Source organism: Myotis davidii, unplaced genomic scaffold (genome assembly GCF_000327345.1).
Source record: "Myotis davidii unplaced genomic scaffold, ASM32734v1 scaffold246, whole genome shotgun sequence".
Taxonomy (NCBI): Eukaryota; Metazoa; Chordata; class Mammalia; order Chiroptera; family Vespertilionidae; genus Myotis; species Myotis davidii.
In genome coordinates, this window is record NW_006296542.1 from 41,120 (window position 1) to 48,841 (window position 7,722).

Sequence of the window (7,722 nt, forward strand, 5' to 3'; positions counted from 1 at the left end):
GGCAATTACTGAGCCCGGGGCTAAGCCTGGATGGTTCAAGACTTGGCTATTTATTCACCCTGCAGCCATCTCTGGCTCATGTGCCACCTCACAGGCTGTCTCCGGACCCTCTTAATGACCCATCCATGGCAGCGAGGTCTGTCTGCCACAGCCACGTTCGATTCTAACCTCTATTCTTTAGGCAAACAAACAAACCTACACCTTCGCAAAAGTGACCCTGTTGGCAAGAACCCTCGTTCCACTAGACTAGGTGTCTGTTCCAGGAGAATGAATCGTAGCCCCTCCATGGATGGGGTCCGAAATAACCAGCCTGGCCTCAAGCAGCTGACTGGTCCCCTTCGGTTATGGTACCAAGTCGGGAGCTCAGGGTAGGGTTCTGCTTTGGGGATGTGGGACATTTAACAATGGTGGCAATCAGGTTACTCTTGCTGAGATTATGTAACCGAGCCTATGCCAAGCCTTCAACTTGGCCACCACGGCCACTCTGTTCACAAACCCACTGAGGGAAAATGCTAACGTCCACAGAGTGGGCCATCTTGTCTACCTGATTACTAACAAGAGCTTGGTAGATATCCACATGGAAGACAAATATCCCCATGTTCTGTACCCATCCCAAAGGGCCCATCCACATATTTTTTTTCTAAACTTCCTTGTCACCAGTTCTTGAATCTTACCCCCTCCAAGTTCTTGACCATCTGGCCAAGTCATTAGCAAAGCACATGAATTAGTGAGAGCCCTACCTGATGCCATCTCTCCTTTCAAGCAAAGTCATCAGCTGTCCTGCTCCGAGTCCTCCCACTGGCGGGACATCTGTGCACTCCTGAATGGAGCTATAATGCTGAAGATGTTTACTTTGGGTGGATACCACTATATCAGGAAGAGTTTTGCAAAGCAGTCTTGGTTTTCCTCCCTCTCAGTCAACTCTCCATGAGGCCATACGTGTAGGATGAGGAAGAGGAGGAGGGCAACAGGAATGAGCACACTGAGAGCTTGAGTGACTTGCTCCACACCTTACACAAGCCATCGGCATCGCTTGGGCCAGTCCCACAGATGCCACTTGCTCTTGATTATAGAGAGCTGCTTGGGCAGGCCTGCATGTATGGGTTCGTCACCATGATGAGTAGCTTTGGTTGGATGCTCATGTGTCCAGTGGTCAGTGGTTTTGTCTATAGGGCCAGCAGCAAGCCAAACTGTTTCTCAAAAGAATAGTGCCCTGGCAAGAAGAGCATCTGTTTGCTCCCAAAGTCTCAGGCCCTCCTGGGATTTTCCTATTGAGTTTGCCACAGGCTCCACGTGGTATCTCAAGATTGGTCTCCAAAATTCAGAGAGCCTGGTGATCGGCCAAAACAAAGTAAGAGAGGATTTACTCTCGCACCTAAAACAACCAAAAAAAACAGACAAAATGTTTGAAATGACTATTGATAAGACAATGACCATTTATAAGACATTTACAAGACCCGGCAACGAAGGGCAGCGATCTCTTTGAAATGGGAAATAAATAAGGCCAACCCTCTGATTGCCCCAGCTACTACCTTAAGAGAGTTTCCAGGTCACGGGTAGGACGGGGGTCCCAGGTCGAGCCTGGTGGACTCCCTGAGTTAAGGAGACAATGCTGAGAGTACAAGGCAGGTGGAACCCACAGGAAAGAAAACCGGAGAAAAGAGAGTTCCACAGAGAGAGAACGCTGGAGATCTAAAGCGAAATCCCCCGCAAGTATTCAGCTGAGAACCGATCAGCACATACCCACAGGAATCTGGGAGGTGGGGCAAAGAATAATCTGAATTGATGAAGGAATTAAGGAAACAGTGCTCAGCACACACAAGCTGGAAACAGTACCCTACTGGCCAGCCTGGAAAACCCCATCATTTGTGGGACATTCAATACATGAAGCAAAAGCAGATAGAATGGCAAAGAGTCATGGACAAATCCACAATTATGGTCAGAGATTTTAATGCCTCCCTCTGAATAACTGATAGAACAAGTTGTCAGGATCTTTTGACACAAAATATTTAAACAACACTATCAACCAACTTGATCTAATCAACATTCACAGAACACTCTACCCAGTGACAGCAGAGGACACTTTTTTTCAAGTAGACATGAAACTTTTATCAAGAGATCATCTTCTGAGCCACAAAAAAAACTCAATACGTTTTAAATGATTTAAGTCATACCAAGCCTCTTCTCTGAGCACAATGGGGAAAAATTAGAAATCAATATAAAAAGATAACTAGACAATCCCCAAATATTTGAAAACTAAATGACACTTCTAAATAACCCAGGGGCCAAAGAAAAGAGAAATTAGGGAGTATTTTGGATTGAATGAAAATAAAAACACAACAAATCGAGGTCCTCGGGGTGCTGCTATAACTGTACTTAGGGGGAACGTGTAACACTCAACACATAGTAAAGGAGAAAGGTTTCAAGTCAGCAGTCCGAGCTCACTTCTGTTCACGTCTCCCCACCAGAGCACAGCTCTCTAAGGGCACCACCTTCCAGCCCCCATCTACCAAAAATAGCACAATGCCAGGTCCACCCCAGGCCTCCAGAACCATGACTTCACTGACCCGAATTCCACCCTCACTGGCTTCCCCTTCCTAGGAGAATGCCCTATGGACCTGGGCCTTCTAGTTTATTCCATTTGGAATCAACAAAAACCTGGGCTCATCACACGGCCCAAGGAGACATTGGGGACTGGAGCTGGACCCGCTCCCAAGTCCAATCTGTGAGACGAGCCGGAACGAGCCCCTTCGCTTTCGCACCGCTGTTCCCTCCTCACGCAGCTCTTCACGCCTCTGGCTCCTTCTCCGCGATTGGTTTCAGGTCAGACAGCCTCAGAAAGGCCCTCTGGGTAATGCTCCCGGCTGTCTCAGCCTGTCCCTGACCTAGATGTCCTCACTGGGAGTTTGCTTTGGAGAACTTCCCCGCCCCCAGTGGACTCAGTTCTGGTAAAACTGTCAGTCGAGGTGCCCTGTCTCCCCTGGCCAAAGAGTGAGAACCATCTGTCCCTGGATTGTGACTCCTGGGCAGAGTGTCCCCAAAACAAGACTGTTGGGAGACATTGGTGCCAAAGGCCACCACCCCCGCCCCCCGAAGAGACTGGGTGCCTGCCACAAAATAACCCTCCTGCCCTGGCCGGCTTGGCTCAGTGGATCGAGCGTCAGCCTGTGGACTGAAGGCCCCCAGGTTCGATTCCGGCCAAGGGCACATGCCTGGGTTGTGGGCAAAATCCCCAGTAGGGGGTGTGCAGGAGGCAGCTGATCAATGATTCTCTCTCATCACTGATGTTTCTATCTCTCTCTCCTTCTCCCTTCCTCTCTGAAACCAATAAAGAAATATTAAAATAAATAAATAAATAACCCTCCTTCTGTGCCTGCTTATTCTTTTTCTCCTTTATTCTTTCATCTATGAGCTTCCCTTATCCTTCCAGAAATTTCTTTTTGGTTAAGTTTTCCTTGAGTTAGTTTCTATTGCTTTCAATAAAGAACCTGATACAGGACCTCCATGGCTAAGAGATCCACCAAAGGACCTGTATGCATGCATATGAGCGTAACCAATGGACACAGACAGTAGCGGGGGGCGGGGGAGTGAGGGCCTGTGCTGGGGGTGGGAGTGGGCGGGGAGAGGCCCATGAGGAGAAAAGGAGACATATGTGATATTTTAAACAATAAAGAATTTAAAAATAAAAAAATAATAAAGACCCTGATGCTAATAGCCCAGCTTTAGTCATTATCTGTTTACTCCCTTTATAGCATTTTTCAAAATCCAAATTGATTTTTTGAAATCCGTTTGCATGTTTATTGTCCATCTCCACCGCTGAAAGGCGAGCTTCATGTCAGCCGGGACCTTGTCTGTCTTGCTCCCAGTCCGGGCATCCCCCAGCGCCCAGGCCATGGCTGGCCTGCAGCAAGCTCCAGCAGAAGGCAGGCCCACGCTTCCTGTGTCCCCCTCGCAGGGAGCTGTGTGCCAGGGGGACGGGGAGAGCCTGGGAACCAGTGGTGAGCATCCACCCTCCCCGGGGCAGGCCAACTCCAGCTCCGGATTCCCAGCCAGGCTTTCCAAGGCCAGATCTCCCCTCTCCTCCCCTTTGATCTCCGCCAGTCCTCCCTAAATCTCAGGCAGTGTCTTGTAAATCTTTAATTACAAAAAAATTGCAACCCAGTCAGCGAAGACACGCACACTGTTGATAAATATTTAAAATTGCTTCAGCAGCAGATCTGAAGGGATTAAGAAAAGATATATTGGAATGACAGTTATTAAACACTAAATCCTGGTAAATGTTACAGAGCAGATAAATAATGCAAATCCTGACAGCCGCTCTGCTACTGACAAGACAGGGGAGACATCTGCCCGGGACATGGCAACATGGCACCCGGGGGGGGAGCGGGCCGCCGCCTGTGGCAGGGAGGCCAGGGGCCAGGACCTCCATGGGCTCAGCTGTCTGCCTCCGGAGGCTGCCCTGCCTCAGACTCCCTCAGCAGCTCTACGGAGGGTGGGAGATGTGGCTGGAAGGCAGGAGAGAGAAGGCTCCAGAATGGCTGTATTTGGAGGCTCTGGCAGCTGAAGTCTCCCTCAGGGCTGTACCTCAAGCTGCCCAGCCCTGACTCATCCCAGGGCCCTGTAACTGGGCCTTGGGGCTGCCCCCACCACACCAGCCCTCCTTCCTTCATCCCATCCTCTCCCCCTCATATTCCTACTTGATGCGTTCTTTCACACATGTGTTCAATTGCTTCTCCATGTACTAACTTACTGATTAGTTTCTCCCCGGCAAAACAATTAGCAAGCACTTGCTATAGCTGGGGAGATCCAAAGCTGAGGAGGGTGTGGACCGTAAAGATAAAAACATTACAATATGGCAGACTCTGGGCACTTGCAGATTCCATATTTGCAGTGTGAGTACTTAATAAACAACCACAAGTCTGGGACTGTCAGAGATTTGCACTGTTGCCCGGCCAATGTGGCTCGATGATTGAGAGTCAATCAATGAACCAGGTCAGGGTTCAATTCCGGCCAAGGGCACATGCCTGGGTTTCGGGCACGATCCCCAATAGGGGGTGTGCAGGAGGCAGCCAATCAGTGATTCTCTCTCATCATTGATGATTCTATCTCCCTCTCCCTTTCCCCTTCTCTCTGAAATCAATAAAGATATTTTTTAAAGAAATGCACATACAATTTTTTTAAAAAAAGAGAGAGAGATGTGCACTGTTGTTGAGACACAGATCTGAATGTCACCTGCACCAAGGCTGGTGTGCGGGAATGAAGAGGGCATTGGACACTGTCTGGAGAAAGCAAGGAAGGCTTCCTGGAGGAGGTAATGTCTGAGCACCATCTATTTACCAGGCAATTTTCTGGATAGCGCATTTGCCAGGCCCACTTGAAACATTAGAAAACCAGAGATCAGCTTGTCCAGGGTCACAATGATAGTGGCAGAACAGGATCAGAACCAACAACTGTCTGACTCCAACGCTACTCGCTGCTTCCTGGGGGCCCAGTCAGCTGCCTCTACACTGTGAAGAAGAGCAGCAAACCCTCTTCCCCCAAGAACAGCAAGACAAGGCTGTCTTGTTTATATGAGATATAATTTACATTCAGTAAAATGCATAGATCTTAGGTGTACAGTCCAATAAGTTTGGACAAATGTATGCACCCGGGTAGCCAACATCCAAATCAAGATATAGAATATCCATCCCCCAGACAGGTTCCCCAGGGGCCACCACTGTGTGAATTTTTATCGCCACAGTGGGTGGTGCCCGTTCTCGAACTTCATGTAAATGGACTTACATGTGTAAATGGCTTCTTCCCCTTAACGTGGCAAGAGCAGGTGTTCAGAGGGGACTTTTGTAGGATGTTAAGGACTGCCCTTCAGAAATACCTCACGTAATGAAGTGACATAGCACACGTTCTGCCTGAACTATAGACAAGAGTAGATGGGTTGGCACTGCCCAGGGCATCCAAGTCCCTAAGTTGCACTGCTTGCCCCAAACCTCTAGGGGGTGGGTGTCAACCACAGGGGCTCAGGGGTTGGAACCCCAACATTCTGGGTCTGGGGAGCCTTTGACCCTCTTGAGCCTGTCCCCTCACCTCTTCTCACGGTGTAAGCACCTGGGGTGTACTTGGGCTGTGTAGTCACCCCAGAAGTCACCCCAGCCTCCCGGGTAAGGAAGACTCACTCCTATGCGGCCTCAGGATGCCCCTGCCATTCTCGCCATGCTGTAGCCTGGCACACCTCTCTCATGTCTCCAGGAAGCAGGAAGACGGCTCAAGGAGCCCCCATCTCCCTCAAGATCCTGGGCCGCCCTCTCGGTTCTGGTTTTCCAGGAGCTCACAGCTTCAAGGATGGATGCAGTCTTTTCAGGGTGCATGCTTTTCTGGCTCCATGTCAGGCTCTCTGTGAGTCAGCACCTGCTGCACGCCTCCCTCCTGTCTCTGTCAAAGCCATTTCCCTTTCTGGAGGCCCACCAGTCCCTGCGGCTGCATGCCAAGTGCCTCTCTTCTCCCATAAAGAGCAGGCACCACAGAAATGGCTTGACTCGCAGCATAAACAAATTAGCTCGGGGCACCAGGCCTGACGATTGAGGGTGTGACATCCAGGTGTTGCCCAGGGAGGAGCAGCACATTCCCCAGTGCTGCTCAGTTATACTTTCACCATCTGGGAAAATCGCTTTTATACATGAAAACTGGGTAGAAAAATATCCTGAATCTGCAACAACGGAGACCCTGATGGGATGAGGTCAAATGCAGGAATGGAGCCATGACCTTGGGACTCTCTGGATATTCCAGGTCTCCCCCTAAAAAGGGCTGTGGCTGAGCCAGAGCTGCAGGGGATGACTCGCTGAATCTTCTAAATTGATGTCCAGGACATCTCAGCAGTAATTATCTATGGCTCAGGCTGTCTCTACCAGAGGCAGCTCAGTACTAATGTGCCCTGGGCATCCTTCCAACATGCCCCTCAAAATGAGCTTGGGCTTTGTCCCACCAATTATCTACCGGCGCTGCTCATCCCAGAGGGAAGGAGGGGCTGGGACAGGATAGCGTCCCTGTTCCAGAATCCGTCTATCAGTCACTCAACAACCATTAATGCCTATTTGATTTACCCTGACCTTTAACCACCTGCTCTCTCAGGCTAATTGTCTCCTAATTGTCTCCATCTCTGTCTTCCTCTCTAATGTAGTCACTCAAAAAAGTTCCACAAAGATGTAATGAGCTTGAGAGGCAGTTCAGTTTGATAAAGAACAGACTCTGGAGCCAGGTTTTCTGGGTGTGAACTCTAGCTCTTCCACCGACCAGCTCTGGGATCCTGGGCAGACTTCACCCTGGGCGCCTCATCTGCGAACTGGACATATCAGATACTCGTGGAGTTATTGCCGAGAGCAGAAGAGTTAAAAATGTCACCAGCTTTGGAGGGTTTCTGGCACACAGCGCTGTAGATGCCGTATTTGCTATTGAAAGAGTAATTGTTACTATGTTTAAAGCACAGTGCTAGGCTCTAAACCAGTGGTTCTCAACCTTCTGGACCTTTAAATAAGTTCCTCATGTTGTGACCCAACCATAAAATTATTTTCGTGGCTACTTCATAACTGGAATGTTGCTACTGTTATGAATCGTAATGTAAATATCTGATATACAGGATGGTCTTAGGTGACCCCTGTGAAAGGGTCGTTCAACTGCCAAAGGGGTTGCGACCCACAGGTTGAGAACCGCTGCTGTAGTGGCCGCATGGAG